Below are 17,580 nucleotides of genomic sequence, written 5' to 3'. Positions count from 1 at the left end.
GAAGTGGCAGTTTAAAAAATGACTTATGGCTTAAGTAGAAAGTCTTCTGATGAGTAAGAATAAGCATTGTTTTATTAATCATCGTCAATACACTGTGCACATCAGCATCTCTGAAGGTCCATGACTAGGCAAACTTGGGGAAACTGTGCTTCTGGGGGTCTCTCCTACCATCTAAATCAGGACTGTAATCCTTCAAACCCTTTTCCTGTGTATTGAAGTGGGAGTAACAGGGTGATCTGGTAGACGATTATGTTTGCAAATTTCCATCCCCTGTTTCTCACGTGACCCATAAATTCAATGGCTGATGCCTACCAATTTGAGGGTCCTTGCTATCCCCAGGGGTCGCTGGCCACAGACGTCTCGGGTGCAGGAGGAGCTGGGGGAAGCAGGGAGGGTGAGTTGTGACTGGTGATGAACCACCAGGGAGGCAGTCTGATGGATGTGCTTTGTCTCGTTTATGCAAAAGGGGAGTGGCTTTATAAACACTTGGGAAAGGTTGAGAAGGCACGTGCAGACTCTAAGGTGATTGGATACATAGGTCTATGGGTCGCTATCTAATTGGCTGGTGTTAGAAGGCAGAAGTTGCGAGGGGGAAATTGCAAGGGAGATAACAGAAGCGGTGGGAAGAGCTGCTGCGAGACTTCAGCCACACACTGGATGGCTACAGCAGCAGGGAGACTGTTTACTAACATGTAAGGGTTTCTTGGGCAGCTGGCCTCAAGGTGAGGAGCTGGGGGGTGGGCGCTGGGCAGAAGAACCTTAGACTATAGAATGCTCAGGTGCTTTGGGGTGGGGGTCCCCCAGTCCCCTTTCCTCTGGGCGAAGATGAGGCACACTATGACCTGGCGAGAAGGGAGGGCCAGCTCCGGCACCAGAGTGGGATCCCCACGATAAGGCCGGCTGCAACCCCCACAGCCCAAGGTCCCTGGCCATGTCCAACAGCCCAGGCCAGCTTTCTCACAGTCCCAGCCCGTGTTTAGCAATGGCTGACACTAATTCACTTTTAGTGTACAGTTCTTTGTGGAATATGTACAAGTCATCACCAATGCATAAGCAGCCACCACGTTTCTTTCTTCTCTTCCAGCTAGATTTCCATTCTGACACTATACACCTACAAGAAGTATGTCTCACGTACCTGATTGGTCCTCCACACAACTTTCCTTCTTGTCTTCATCAACAAACTGTGAGCCCTTTGCGATTGTACTTGAATTTGATTTCTCTCAGCTCTTCTCCCTTTGGGAGTCAGACTTGGGTTTCAAGACAACAGAAGCGAAAACTTTAAGCATGCCCCCAGGGCACCCAGCTACAAACCCCAAAGCTTTACATGACATGTGAACTCACTCCGTAGCTGGTTAGACTGAAGTCTTTCTCCAGTAGGTGGGGTCTCTCATTCTGCTAGGACCTACCTAGACAAAGCCAAGCAGTTATTTTTTCCTGTCAAATTCCATCAGCCCAGAATTATGTGATATGTCTAAAGCACGGGGTGTGCTGTTCAGATCTCAGTGTGGAAGTCCACTAGAGAAGATTAACCAAGCCTAAGCGAATGAAAAGAGCAGCAGAATTAAGAATGAGAAAACCTGAGCCTCCCCTGGCAATTCTATCCACAACCTTACACTCAAGCCAATTACCTCACTCCGGGTTTCTTGTTCCCAAGCCAAGGCTTTCACCCAAACTTCCAAAATATTTTGAACCAAATTAGATTTTTAGAAAAGCAAAGAGAAGAAGATAATTTAAATTCTTTGTCAATCTCAGAGAATTTACTGGACTATCAAATCTTTTTTTTTAATATTTTTATTTATTTATTTGAGAGAGATGGAAAGAAGCAGAGAGAGAGAGAGAGAGAGAGAGAGGGAGGGAGGGAGAGAGAAAGAGAGAATGGGTGCTACCAGCCACTGCAAATGAACTCTAGGCACATGTGCCACATTGTGTGTCTGGTTGACATGGGTCCTGAGGAACTGAACTTAGGTCCTATGGCTTTGCAGGCAAAGACCTTGACAGCTAAACCATTTCTCCAGCCCCTGGACTATCAAATCTTAACTGTGTGATAAGTTGAAAATTACAAAGCTCCCTGTCACTGTCACTCACAAATGTTCTTTTGGTTTTGTCAAGGTAGGGCCTCACTCTAGTAAAGGCTGGCCTGGAATTCACTATGGAGTCTCAGGGTGGTCTCGAACTCACAGAAATCCTCCTACCTCTGCCTCCTGAGTTCTGGGATTAAAGGCTTGCACCACCACGCTGGACTCCTTTTTCCTTTTTAAAAATTCGTGAGTGGCCAGGCATGGTGGTGCATGTCTTTAATCCCAGAACTCAGGAGGCAGAGGGAGAAGGATCAGAGTTCGAGGCCACCCTGAGACTTCATAGTGAATGCCAGGTCAGCCTAGGTTAGAGTGAGATCCTACTTTGAAAAAAATAAAAAAGGAAAGAGGAGCTAAAGTAGGTGTTGGTTAAATTTCCTTTTGTTCTATATCCTGTGGTTCGATTAAATCAACAAGTAACCTTCTTAAAATGTGCTCCAGTGTTACTACAAATATGCTCAGTATGTCTCTAAGTTGACTAATTATCAAAAAATTTGTGTAAGCCAGATTTTTAACTTTTAAAGGTATATGTACTTTGAAAATTCTGTGATCATATGATGTCAGGTCTTAGAGAAAGGCCATGGAGGAGAATTCCTCCTTTGCTGTTCCCTGGCTCCACTCATGGGGCTTAAAGCTGGTTGACAAGACACTTCTTAAAGTTCTTTGGAAGGAGCCATTCTAGGTTTCATGTTTCAGGACAAGACTGACTATGCTACAGTACAAAACAGGCCCTGAGGAATCTATATCTCAAAACAGCAGTGTATAGTTCCTGTTTACTTAGCATGTACCTTGGTGTGAGCAGAGAAAAGAACTCAAGAAGCATGCATGGCTCTTACAGGTCTGCTCTTAGGAGTGCAGCACCTCGGCTTAGCTCCTACCGGTCATATCGAATACATCAGGACAGAGATCTATGAACTTCCTTCAAGGATGGCAAGAAATGCAAGCAAACTGAACTGCAAACCACCACCTGTCTTTTGCCAGCTCCCATGCTCTAGAAACGCACCTTCTTCAAGGTGTCAGCCTGATCCTCTTCTACTCTAGGCCCATCAATGTCCACCTCATATGAACTCTCACTTTTCCAGCCTTTCACCTCCTGGAAGGAACAACTCCAGGCCAAAATTCCCATCACAGAAGCACTTCAGTACTCCCCTAGTATTTATAGTTTAATTTTCTCAGTTTTAGTTACCCCTAGTCAACTGTGGTCTGAAAATAAGTGCAAAATTCCATATTTAGAAAGAGGGAAATGAGAGAGAGAGAGAGAGAGAGAGAGAGAGACCACATTCATATAACATTTGTTATAGAATTTTGTTAGAATTTTTCTAATTTATTATTATTATTATTATTGCTAGCTCCTACTGTGTCTAATTTGTAAGTTAAACTTTTTCATAGGTAGCCACATATAGGGAAAACAAAACAATAGTGTCGATGGAACTTGGTTCCGTTTGCAGTTTCTGGCACCCTTGAGCTCTTGGAGTGCACCCCTTGCAGAAAGGTAGCACAACAGTATTCACAGAGTATTTGTAGTCAGGTTTGAAGTGCCCACGATCAGCCCTCTAAGGGGACTTCTAACCCCTCAAATACCAGAAACTCTCTTTGTCAGCTTCTCCTTACGTTAAGACAGCTCACTGGCCTGTTGGTGACACAAACAGGTCACAGCTTCTAGAGTCACATAGGAAGGGTCTAAGCTTGCACTTTAAGTGAGAGAACAATTCACAATAAAGCCACGGCACCTCTCAAAGAAATTGCCCCATAAATCCTCTCACTGCTTTCTCTAGACTAAAGCACTGGAAATGATTAAAAGTTATGGAACTGGTTCCTCAATATTTTCCTCATAATTTTGTATACCACCTGGTTCTCCCTCACTTTGTCATCTGATAACTCGATCTTGACTTTTCAGTCAAAATTTCCAAATTGTCAGATGACCCTACCCTTATGTCCTTATTGGAGCTATATGGCTCCAAATAGTTACTGATGGTCTTATTTAAACTGTGACATACCTCCATTCTGTTACCAGCCAAATTTTTGTGACATCCAGCCAGTAGAGTGGACATTTGTTAGATTGGGTAGATCCAAGTCAATCTTGATTGTCCTGTTCACAGTGGCAGAATGAGGGAAGAACCCAGGAGCCATCCTTGTTGAGGAGATGGAAAGGAAAGATGCTTGCCTCTCTCCAGAATGCAGGAGAAGAAGCAAATCCACTCTATGAAACAACTGTGTGAGAAGAATGGTCATCTGTCTCCATACCATAGCACAAAAGGCTTCTTAATTGATTAGCACCTTACCTTCACGGGGCCTTGGGCTGACTCTACCACTCATGTAATGAGCAGTAACACTTCACCAGGGCACGCTGTTTGTTTCATGGATCCCAAAAGAAGCGCAGTGGTCACTTGCCCTTCTCCACTTCAGTGAAAAATTACACTCTGTAAGACCTCATGTCTAGAACCAAGCCTAAGATGTCTTCCTCTTTCCCTCATCTCTGGCAGTCAAGGGATATCTGCGGCAGGCCTCTCATGCCCTGTCAAACCGGAGCCGTGGAAGGACGTGGCTTGTTCTGCCGATGCATAGGTGCTTACACAGCTTGTATCTGAGAAAGAAGCGAGTGTGTCCCATCACCTCATTGCGGTGACGTTTTTGAATTCATGCCCTCGTCCTGGCTGTTCTTACAGTGGTTACTGTTTTATTCTTTTCAGTTACTGCCTAGAAAGCTGGGCGTAAATGCCCTCTCCCCCAAAAAATGTGCACTGGAAAAGTTACTAATTACTAGGACAGAAAGCTACATTCTTCTCAAATTATGAAGCCGGATGGATGTTAGCGTAGATTTCCCAGTGTACCTAGATAAGCCCACCTGCATCATAAAAAGAAGTCAATGCCCTCAAAAAGTCAGAAACCCAAAGGTCCTATCTCAAGAATTTATGCCATTCTTAGTTCAGCTACCTGAATCTGGGTCATGAGAACCAATAAACTACTTTTATTTCCTCATGTTAATGAGTTGAACTTTGACACCAGCAATTGGAAAAAAAAAAAAAAATCCTGACTGTTGTGATCCTTGACTGCTCTTCAGATGTTCCCACTTCCTCCATCCCTTCCCACAGCTGCCTCCATGGCTCAGTGTGCTGGGAATCTAGTAAGAACATCATTTAGAGCCAAATTACACTGGGAAGGACATGTGCTCACCTCTGCCAAACACATGCTTGCTGACATTTCCTAACTAGTAATAAAATAGATTAAGTAGATGTGCGTACCTGGAAATAGGAAATGAAAGCACACTGGGAAATCTAGTCCTCCAACTCACAGCTGGACCCCTCACCCCCATCATCCAACAAGATTTGCCTCCATTATTCCCTTTGACACATCTGTGCTCCACTCCAGCCCGTAAAGAAAAGCTTAGAACTGTGTTTATACCACGCACCTTTTCCTAAATATTCAGGTGCAGAAAAGGAAACCTTATTATAAAGAAGGAAAAATTCACATGAGTCTTTATTTATCGCAGAGTAGGATGTTACAATCCATTCAGGATGGTTCTACTTTCTTTATACTGAAGACCCTCTGTAAAATCAAAATCAAACAAACATTAGATTTGGGAAATTTTAGAAATGGGAAGTTCTAATTCTTGCACGTTGAATTATATCACAAGACAAACCTGCTAAAGTTACATAGCATGAGTCTTTCAGTAACTGTGATGCATCGAAACACATGTCGTATATACAGAGGGGTCCAGCCTGCTGCTACTGGAGCACAGATGTCACTGAGAGAATGATGGCAGGACAGCACGGATATTAGGAAATGCAAGTAGAATTTTAGACTGATATTCACACATGGGAGAAATAATCAAGGAACCGGGTTTCTGTAGCTCTGCCTTTATTTGTTTTTCTTGCTTATTTATTATATATATATATATTTTAATTGACAACTTCTATACTTACAGACAACAAACCATGGTATTTCCCTCCCCTCCTCTCCCCCACTTTCCCCTACTTAAGTCTGCTCTCCATCAGATACCCTCCCTCTCTCCATTAGTCTCTCTTTGAACCTAATGTTATCATCTCTTTCTTCTGTTATGAGAGTCTTGTGTGGGTATTGCTAGGCACTATGAGGTCTTGGATATTGAGGCCAAATTCTGTCTGGACAGTTGTATGTAAGGAATGTACCCTTCCTTTGGCTCTCACATTCCTTCCGCCACCTCTTCCGCATGGACCCTGAACCTTGATGGGTGTGAGATATTTCAGTGTTGGACACTCCTCTGTCCCTTCTTCTCGGCACTATGTTGCCTTTTGGGTCATATCAGTGGTCATTGCCATCTGAAAAGAGAAGCTTCTCTAACTAGAAGTGAGAGTAGCATTAATATATGAGTATGAACATGAAGTGTAGTGCTTTCAGGGCAATTTGGTGAGAGTAATATATGCATCTGTCCAGACAAGAGTAGGCTTTATACCCCTAAGGCTCATGACCCTCCTTGCCAAAGGCTTTTGATTAGGTTTTCAGTACCAGGCATCTATTTCCTCCCATAGAGTGGGCCTTCAGTCCAATTAGACAGCAGTTGGATTTCCCCAGAGCAGACATGCCACTATTGCACTCATTCAGACACTTGGCCTGCCTGGCCAAACTTGAGGTTTCCAGTGTCCACTGTTTTCACTGCTGATGATTTCTGTCTCACATAAGACTGCATACAGTGCAGCTTTTTTCAGCTTCCATTTGGCTGAGCTACAGGGAGAAGGGTTTCTTCTCAGTACCATCTTGATTTCTCAGTGACTTTGCTGCTCAGGCATGTGAAGTCTTCAGCAGTAGGGCCTTACTTACATCTCATTATACTAAGGGCCTTGGCAATAGCATATAAAGTTTTGGAGGCAACAGGGACCTCCCTGGCCAACAACTCACTGAAAGGTATCCCATTACCAGCACTGAAAATTATCTAGTAACAATCTATGGCTTCTGCATATGCCATTATCCAAAAAAATAGGCTTTTATATGTCTAATTCAGAATATCTTTGTTTTTTTTTTTTGTTTTGTTTTTTTTAGGTTGGGTCTCACTCTAGACCAGGCTGACCTGGAATTCACTATGGAGTCTCAGGGTGGCCTAGAACTCACGGCGACCCTCCTACCTCTGCCTCCCAAGTGCTGGGATTAAAGACATGCACCACCACGCCCGGCTTTATTCAGAATATCTTGAATTTTGATTGACCCTCCCCCACCTTCCTTTTATGCAATCTCTTCTCCTGACCTCACTTAGGCCTTCCCCCTCCCTGTAATCTATTCTTCTACTTGCATATATGCAATACCATCCCCTTAACACCTCCCCTCTCCTCCCTCCCTTATAGCCTTTTTCCAGCATATGGACCTTTGCTACTGAGTTTTGGTTCCAGATCACACACAAGTCTATACATTTGTAACTAGGCTCCACATATAAGAGAGAACATGTGGCATTTGGCTTTCTGGGCCTAGGTTACTTCACTTAGTGTAATGCTTTCCAGATCATCCATTTCTCTGCAAATTTCATAATTTCATTTTTCTTTACCACTGAATAGAACTCCATTGTGTAGATATACCACATCATTATTAAACATTAATCTGTAGATGGAGATCCAGGCTGGTTCCATTTCCTAGCTATTGTAAATAGAGCAGCAATAAACATGGTTGTGCAAGTATTTCTCAGGCAGTGAGAAGAGTCATTAGGATATATGCCTGGAATGCTATAGCTGGATCATATGGCAAATCTATTTTTAGCTGTCTCAAGAACGCCCACACTGATTTCCACATGGCTGTACCAGAATACGTTCCCACTAACAGTGCAGAAGACTTCCCCCTTTACCACATCCTTACCAACATTTATTGTCATTTGTTTTCTTGATGGTAGCCATTCTGATAGGAGAGAGATGGAATCTCAAGGTAGTTTTAATTTGCATTTCCCTGATGGCTAAGGATGTAGAACATTTTTTAGAAATTTATATGCCATCTGTATTTCTTCTGATGAGAACTCTCTATAGAGTTCCATAGCCAATTTTTTGATTAGGTTGTTTGATTTCTTATTGTTCTGGTTTTTTTTTTTTTTTTTAGTTCTTTGTATATTCTGGATATTAATCCTCTATAATATCTGTAGCTGGCAAAGATTTTCTTCCATTCTGTAGGTCATCTCTTTGCTCTATTCAGTGTCTTTTGCTGTACAAAAGCTTTGTAATTTCATGAGCTTCCTGTAGTTGATTAGTGTTTTTATTTTCTGAGCAATTGGGGTTATATTCAGAAAGTCATTATCATTGCCAATATGTTGAAGAGATTCCCTTACCTTTTCCTCTAGCAATTTCAGAGTTTCAGGTTTGATATTAAGGTCCCTGATCCACTTGGACTTGATTCTTGTGAATAAAGAATGTCAAGGATCTATTTTCATCTTTCTACATATAGATATCCAGTTTTTTGTTGAAGAGGCTGTCTTTTCTCCAATGAATATTTTTTGGCATTTTTGTCAAAAATCAGGTGGCTGTAGCTGCCTGGACTAACATCTGGGTCCTCTGTTCTGATCTATATGTCTGTCTTTTTGCCAATACCATGGTGTTTTTGTTACATTGGCTTTGTAATATAGCTTAAAATCTGGTACGGTGATACTACCAGCCTTACTTTTGTTGCTCAAAATTGTTTTGGCTGTTCAATGTATTTTGTGCTCCCAAATGAATTTTAGGATTGTTTCTACTATGCCTGTGAAAAATGCCATTGGAATTTTAATGGGGATTGTATTAAATGTGTATATTGCTTTTGGTAAGATTGGCATTTTCACAATATTGATTCTTCCAATCCAAGAACATGGGATGTTAAAACAAATCATTAAAGGGAAAACAGGAAACACTACAAAATAAGAAGAATGGCAAGTATAAATTCATACCTTCCAATAATAACTTTTAATATCAATGGCTTCAATGCACCATCCAAAAGATACTGGCTTGCAGACTGGATTGGAAGGCAGAATCCTGCCATTGGTTGCCTCTAGGAAACTCATCTCTCAATAAAATATAGGCACTGCCTTATGGTGAGAGGATGTAAAACACTATTTCAGGCAAATGGGCCTAGGAAATAAGCAGGGGTTGCTATCCTAATATCTGACAGGATAGACTTCAAACCAACATTAGTGAGGAAAGATAAAGGTCATTTTATACTGATTAAAGGAACACTGCAGCAGGAAGATGTTACAATCCTAAACATATATACACCTAACATGGGGGCTTCCAGTTTCATCAAACAAACACTATTAGACTTAAGGTCACAGATAACATCAAACACAATTGTAGTGGGAGACTTCAATACCCCACTTTCATCAACTGATAGATCATCCTGGCAAAAAATAAACAGAGGGTCATCTGAACTAAATGATGTCATGGAACAAATGGACCTAACAGATATCTATAGAACATTGTATCCAAATGCTGCAGAAAATACATTTTTCTCAGCAGCACATGGAACATTCTGTAAAATAGACCATATATTAGGATACAAAGTGAATATCCACAAATATAGAAAAATTGAAATAATCCCTTGTACTCTATCTGACCACAATGGGATTAAACTGCAAATCAGCAACAAGAAAAGCTACAGAGTATATAGAAATTCATTGAGACTAAACAGTACACTATTGAGTGATCAATGTGTCATTGAAGAAATCAAAAAGGAAAACAGTAAGTTCATAGAATCAAATTATGATGATAATACAACACCATTGGGACACAATGAAGGCAATCCTAAGAGGGAAATTTAAAGCTCTAAGTGCCTATATTAAGAAATTAGAGAGTTCAAAAATAAATAATTTAATGTTTCACCTTAAGGCCTTGGAAAAAGAAGAACAAGGCAAAGTAAAAATCAGTAGACAAAAAGAAATCATAAAGATTAGGGCAAAAATTAATGAAAAAGAAACCATAAAAAAAATCCAAAGGATCAACGAAACAAAGAGTTGGTTCTTTGAAATGATAAACAAGATTGATAAACCCTTAGCAAATTTGAAAAGAAAAAAGAGAGAAGAGACAAAAGTTAATAAACTTAGAGATGAAAAAGGCACCATTACAACATCTACCAAAGATATTCAGACAATTATGAGGATATACTTTAAGAGTATATATGCCTCTAAGTTTGAAAAACTGAAAGAAATGGATGATTTCCTTGATTCATATGACTTACCAAAATTAAATCAAGATGAGATAAACCATTCAAATAGACCTATAATAAGCACAGAGATGCAAGCAATTATTTAAAATAATCTTCCAACTAAAAAAAGTCCAGGCCCAGACGGATTCACTGGTGAATTTTCCCAGACCATAGAAGAATTAACACCTCTGCTTCTCAAACTTTTCCATAAAATAGAAATAGAAAAAAATCCTACCAAACTCCTTCTATGAAGCCAGCATCAGCCTGATACCAAAACCAGGCAAAGACAGAACAAAAAAAGACAATTACAGACCAGTCTTCCTCATGAGCATAGATGTAAAAATTCTGAACAAAATATTGGCCAACAGAATACAAGACTATATCAAAAATATTATTCACCCCAACCAAGTTAGCTTTATCCCAGAGTTGCAGGGATAGTTCAACATATGCAAATCAATAAATTTAATACATCATAAAAATGATCTGAAGGACAAAAATCACATGATCATCTCAATAGATGCAAAAAAGGCATTCAACAAAATCCAACATCCTCTCACGGTAAGAAACTGAGAATAGAAGGAACATATCTCAACATAATAAGCGCTATTTATGACAAACCTACAGCCAACATAATACTAAATGGTGAAAAACTCAAAGCTTTTCCACTAAATTCAGGAACAAAACAAGGGTGTCCACTGTCCCCACTTTTAATTAATATAGTACTGGAAGTCTTAGCTATAGCAATAAGGCAGGAAACACTCATAAAAGGGATACACATTGGAAAGGAAGAGATTAAATTATCATTATTTGCAGAAGATAGGATTCTATACATAAAAGACCCTAAAAACTATACCAGCTAACTGTTATAGCTGATAAACACTTTCAGCAACATAGTAGGATACAAAATAAATGCACAGAAATCAGTAGCTTTCCTATATACTAGCAACAAACATGTAGAGAATGAAATCAGGGAATCTCTCCCATTCACAATTGCCTCAAAAAAAAGTACTTTTGAATAAACTTAACTAAGGAAGTGAACGATCTCTACAATGAGAACTTTAAAATTCTAAAGTGAGAAATTGCAGAAGATGCAAGGACATGGAAAGACATTCCATGTTCTTGAATTGGAAGCATGAATATTGCGTCTTTATTTTTATATTAGCTAAAGAGTTTGCTATACAAAAGCGTACATAAAGGAGGTAACAGCCACCCTAAAGCTCTGGCAAAAGGTATTTCCTATGGACTGCTACCTCTAGACCAGTAAGAAATAAAATAAATATGTGATGTGTATATAATGCATAATGATATTCTAATGGATTATTTCCTCCTGATGCCCACTTTTTCTAAATATAACTGAATAGTGTGATTATTTTTGTTCTGGGTGCATTGAATACATCATTTGAGGTGACCTGGATTTTAAAATTGTAATAATTCATAATAGTGTATGCCATATAAATGCTTACATTCCACTCAGTAAAAATGCTATTATTTAATAATGAAGAAAGAGTACTTACACTATCAGATTTACCATGAATCCAACCATTGATAAGTCTGTCATCGTACTCCTGACCTCCACTTTGCCACTGAGTTTATATCAGCCATCTGCATACAGAGACCACGGAGTTCAAGGGTGCCTTCTGGGTCTCATGTCCTTCATGCACACAGTGGGACCTGGTCGATATCAAACCTTCAAATTATGATGTTATAAAGTATACTGACTCTAAGTCACTTCATTTTGTAAATAATAATGATAAAACTATCTGATTTTTTTCTGTATTTTGGTAATTCCTACTTTCAATGAAATATTGCCTTAGTAATGTACACAGACTAGACAAGTGAACATTCGAAGTCATTTAAAAGATGTAGCACTCAGAAACATTCCAAGACCAGTAAAGCCTGCCTGGATAAAAGGGGAAAATAAAACTAAGAATGTTTTTAAAAATTCTAATTTTGTATCTGAATAAAAATTAAACATTTTACCAGCAGAACATTAAACATCTTATGACACCACCAGAAATTTATTAGATTTGGAACCTTAGAAATATTTATAGAATATGTGGGCTGGTTGTGGGGATTATGGGTAGTCACAATTTATGTTTTCTTTATTCTTTCTATCAACAGATGATAGTAAATTGCATTGAACTTGTATCCTGATACAACCTAACCCCCCCCCCCTTTTTAACCAGTAAACTGTATTAATTGGTTTTTCTGAACCCCAAATGCCAGGACTACTAAGTGGAAAATAATTTGTCATGAGCCTTCTAAACACTATGGTTGTCTCCAGGGCTTTTTCTTGCAGGTGAATAAGCACACACAAAACAGCCCCTAGAACACAGCCCAGCAGGCCCAGATCGTGGAGACGCTGGCAGTGACTAAGAATGGGTGATTACAATCTGCAGCACCTATTGTTGTACGCCATGTTCTGAGGAGCTCCAGTGCGGATGTTCAGGCCTAGAGCCAGAAAGGTAGTGGAGAGTGCACAGCAGATACCGGTACCCCCCTGTGGTGTGATGTTTCCAAAGATTTGCCCTTTAGGCATTCAAAAGAAAGAGGGAAGAAAGTCTTTATGTCAGGGAATGACTGATTATGCTGGAGATGTTTTTTTTTTTGGCTCCCCACTATTCTTAATGTCACATAATTTTCTGAAAGCAACCATTATCAGCACCAACCCAAATCACTCTAAGCAGATCATTTGAAAATGTGCCCATTGTTGATAACAGTGCTCACTTTTTAAAAAATGTATATGCCTTTAAAATGTATAACTAAGAGAATAAATGCAATGCATATAATACATTTCTGTGAAGTAGGGGGGAGAATGGTGGTTGTGACTGCTCAGAGCCTACCATGCACGAGACACTGCACCAGGCACTTTATAGAAACTAGCTCACTAATCCTGATGAGGATTCTCTGACTCATATTTTGTCGTGTGTGTGTGTGTGTGTGTGTGTGTGTGTGTGTAGGGGCAGGTACATGCTGCAGAATGTGTCCCTTGGACATTGTGGTGTCGGTTTTCATTTGCTACTTTGTTTTGAGGAAAATTTTCTTTCCATGTCCATTCTTGTCATTGTGCACTGCTGTGCTTGCCAGGCTAGCTGGTCCACCTGCTTCCAGACTTCTGGGAAATTCTCCAGTCTCTGCCTTCCACTTCACTGTGACGATGCTAGGTGCTGGGATTACGGAAGCCTGTTGGGGCTTCTGATGTTCCCGTGGGGTATGGCGTTTATTTGTGATTTGGAATCTTTGCCGGAACTCAGGTACTCAGGCCTCAGCGACAAGTGCTGTGCCATGGAGCCATCTCTCCGGTCCATTTTGCCCATTCTATATATGATGACACTGAGACCTCATGATCTTAAGTAGGTTCTTCAGCCTCAAGTATTCAGTAATCTGTGGAATAAATTCCAGTTTAGGATACTTGGATTTTAAACCCTATGGTCTTAAATTAATGTCTAATATTATTCACATCTAAGAAGACAAGAAATATAATTCTATGTGCATTTTAAGTGCTCAGAAGGCCTGTGGAAGATACTGACATTTTCCCCTCTTCTCTCATATGTCTGTCAACATGTAGCCATCCCTCCTCCATGTATTCCCTCTCAGAAGACTCAAGCTGATTGCTCTTGGCTGCAATTAGATCAGGAACCTTTACTGTCCATCGTACAGATACTTCAGAGTATTCCCTTTCCCACCTCCCAAAAGAAGTTAAAACTTACCTTATCACAAGGTGATTTAATAGAATGAATAGCCCTTAATTTTCTCATATTTATATTGTATATTTTCTCATATGTTTCCTCATCAACATTGTTTAGTTTAAAGATATTTCATTTATTTTCACAATACAGTGAGAATAGGTACATAACAGTTAGTTGCCATAGCCAACCTCATAGACAGAACCCATGAAGGCATGGATCTAGAAATTACACTGCTTCAGGTGGCTTGGAAGCAAGTGGTTGAATGTTCATGGGGTAGATTTTAATTATTTTATTTTATTTTTATTTATTTATTTGAGAGAGAGAAAGAAGGAGAGAGAATGGTCATGGCAGGACCTTTAGCCACTGCAAATGAACTTCACTTGTGCATGCACCACCTTGTGCAACTGGCTGATCTGGGTCCTGGGAAACTGAACCTGGGTTCTCTGGCTTTTCATGCAAGCACCTTATCCACTGAGCCATCTCTCCAGCATACGGAGTAGATTTGGGGATTTTCAACATGATATTTTTGGTAGCTATGCTTTTCTCCATGCAGTTACCACAGGAAAACTGAACTCCAAAAATAGCAAGTAGAAAATTCTAGTAGTAAACAATTCATGTCTTTAAATTACATGCCTTCTAAGTAGACTTTATAAAAAAAAAAAAATCTTTCATCCTCCTACTCCAGGCCTCATCGGACATTAATCATCCTTTGTCCAGCATAACTATATGCTACCCACCTATTAGTCACTCAGATGCCTCAGTTATCAGATTGCCTATCATACTATTAGTGTTTTTGTACAAGTAGCCAAAGTGCAAGACTAATGATGTGAAAAAGAAAGCACAGACAGGCATGTCAGCCCTAAGAGTATATGGAAACGTTACACGGCACATGGGAAATAACATGCTTCATATAGGATCCAATTCAGTTCTGAGGTTTTAAGCACCTGCATTGCATCTTAGACCATATTGTCTGTGGATGGGGGGACTATCATAATGATATTGTGTTGTGAGATTTTGTAGCAGCCAGTTTCGATTCAGTGAGTCCTTTATCTGGTTCAAGGAAGGATTATCATCTCTGATTGAGAAGTGTATTAACTTGTGTGTACATAGGAATCACGTCTTACTTGATGGGTAGGTGATTGTCAGTTAGCTGCTTACACTATGAAAACTTGAGGAAACTCCAAGCTGGGGTGATGACTTAGCGGTTAAGACATTTGCCTGCAAAGCCAAAGGACCCTGGTCCAATTTCCACAGGACTCATGTAAGCCAGATGCACAAGGTGGCACATGCTGGAGGCCCTGGAGGCCTCTCTCTCTCTCTCTCCCAATCTCTCTCTCTCTCTCTCTCTCACAAGTAAATAAAAACAAATAAATAATTTTTTTTTTAAATGAAAGCTTGAGGAAACTAGACTGATAGAGAATCTGGAGTTCCTTCTGAAAAAAGATCATGGCCCCTTGAGAGACAGACAAAGCATTTATTAAAGATATTTAAATGATGTGTTCATTCCATTTTTTATTTATTATTTTTTTTAAAGTTGATTAAATCAAACAACCCTATAAAATGGAATTTCATCATGCTAATAGGCTAATTACAGAATGTGGAATTCAAGAAACAATTCATAGATTGCTTTCACTGGTTACTGAAAGACAAGAGTCAATGTTAGAGGAAATACAGCAGAAGCACTATCACCCTGTATTCCTTTCTTTTGTTCCCATAGTTCAGAACCACAAACGCAGAATATGAAACAAAATATTTTTGTTCAGTCATGGTTATAGAGGTGGGGAATGAGAAATCCAAGTGTCAGAAAGACCAGATTCCCCTTTGAAGGCTCAGACAAAAATGCTTCCCTGCCTCTTCAAGACTCAGGTGACTTGGCTCATGACATCATCTCAAATTTGCTTTTCTTCTTGTGGCCTTTCTCCCTGCACATATGTGCCTGGGCCCTTTCCTCCAGAGATACCAATTCTTGTATTTATGACCTACCTCAAACCCAGGCGGTTTCACCTACAGAGCTTACTATTTACATCTGCACATACTTTATTTCCAAACATAGTCCATGCTGGGGATCTGGGGGTATATGACTTTGGAGGGAGGCTAGTTAACCCATTACACATCCTCAGACATGGTCAGTAGCAGCTGGTCCTTACCTGTTCCCCACTCTTCAGAGGCCTCATGGAAAGCAAGAACAAATGCATGGCCAAGTAAACAACACAGGCACAAAATGTGCCTTCATCCGTTAAAAGATGCTGAGCACTAGTAGATCAAGGAGTCATATTCCATGTGACCTGTGAGCCTAAACATTCACTCGGGGACTAACACAATCAAACACCAAGGAAATGTTTCCCTGACATATTGACCCATGTTCCCAGAATGAAGACATAGCTACCTCTCATCCATCTATCTGTTTATCTATCTATCACGATATCCAGCCACCTATCTGAATGCATGAATATGTGGGTTGACAGAGGATCTGAGCATAGAAAAATATTGCAAGGGGTCAACATAGTTAAACAAAAAGAAAAGCCTGATTCATTGTCTAAATATTTTCTCTCAAATACATACTGTTGAGTACACTTAACTTTCTTTTTTTGTGTTTCAATCTCTGAACCAAACTGTCTATGAATTAGTATAGCATTTACTATTTTCATTAGCAGCTGAGGAACATTTTGCAAATACTAAGCTATTACTATTGCATTAAACATGGATATGTATATATACATGTATGTATATATGTATGTATATGCATATGTATTTATATATGTACATTGTATGTATGTATTCATCTAGCCCTGCCCTATATCCGTCTGTCTGATTATCTATCTGCATCTAAATCAGAGCTGCATTAAGCAAGATACAGTACATATATATGTGTGTGTGTGTATATATATAATTTTTATCTATTTATTTGACAGAAAAAGTGTGAAAGAGAGAGAATGGGCATGCCAGGGCCTCCAGCCACTGAAAATGAACTCCAGACGCATGCACCTCCTTGTGCATCCGGCTAATGTGGGTCCTGGGATATCGAACCTGGGTCCTGTGGATTTGCAGGCAAACTCTTTAACCACTAAGCAATTCTCTTCAGCCCAGGGTACTATTTTCTAGTGTGAAAGTGAATGTAAGATTTCTGTGTTTTAGTTCAAAAATGTTTATTGAAATTTTCAAGATAGAGTTTTCTTTAAATAATTTAGATTTATGCTTTTAATATTTACTAGTTTTAAGTTGTGTCTATATTTTCATTTTAACAAGTATTGAATGTTTTAGAAAAAGGTATGAAAATAATATTCTTTATTCTCATAAATTTATATTCTTGGTTATAATATATTAAATTATATACACTGAAAATCATCAATTTTTTAAATTTTACATTGTAATGAATATGTTGCAATTCAGTGCACTTTAAAATTAGATGCAAAAGAATATACGTCAAACAAAATCCTAATTATAGCTATATTTTTAATGATTTTATTGAAATGAAAATATAGTAAACTTGATAAATATATATATATATATATGTTTTAATTTTTCTTGCCCCAGATGTTACCAACTCATCAATATAATACCCATATCTTCACAATTAAGTTAATTTTTCCAGTTTTCAATTGTATGAAAACCGCAACTGAATAATTTTATAATTATTTGTCAGCCCAACAGGATGGCATATTCTTTACTTTATAATTTTTTAACTTTGTTTTATGCAT

The sequence above is a fragment of the Jaculus jaculus genome, chromosome 6 (assembly GCF_020740685.1).
Source record: "Jaculus jaculus isolate mJacJac1 chromosome 6, mJacJac1.mat.Y.cur, whole genome shotgun sequence".
Lineage (NCBI taxonomy): Eukaryota > Metazoa > Chordata > Mammalia > Rodentia > Dipodidae > Jaculus > Jaculus jaculus.
This window is presented reverse-complemented; position numbering follows the sequence as displayed.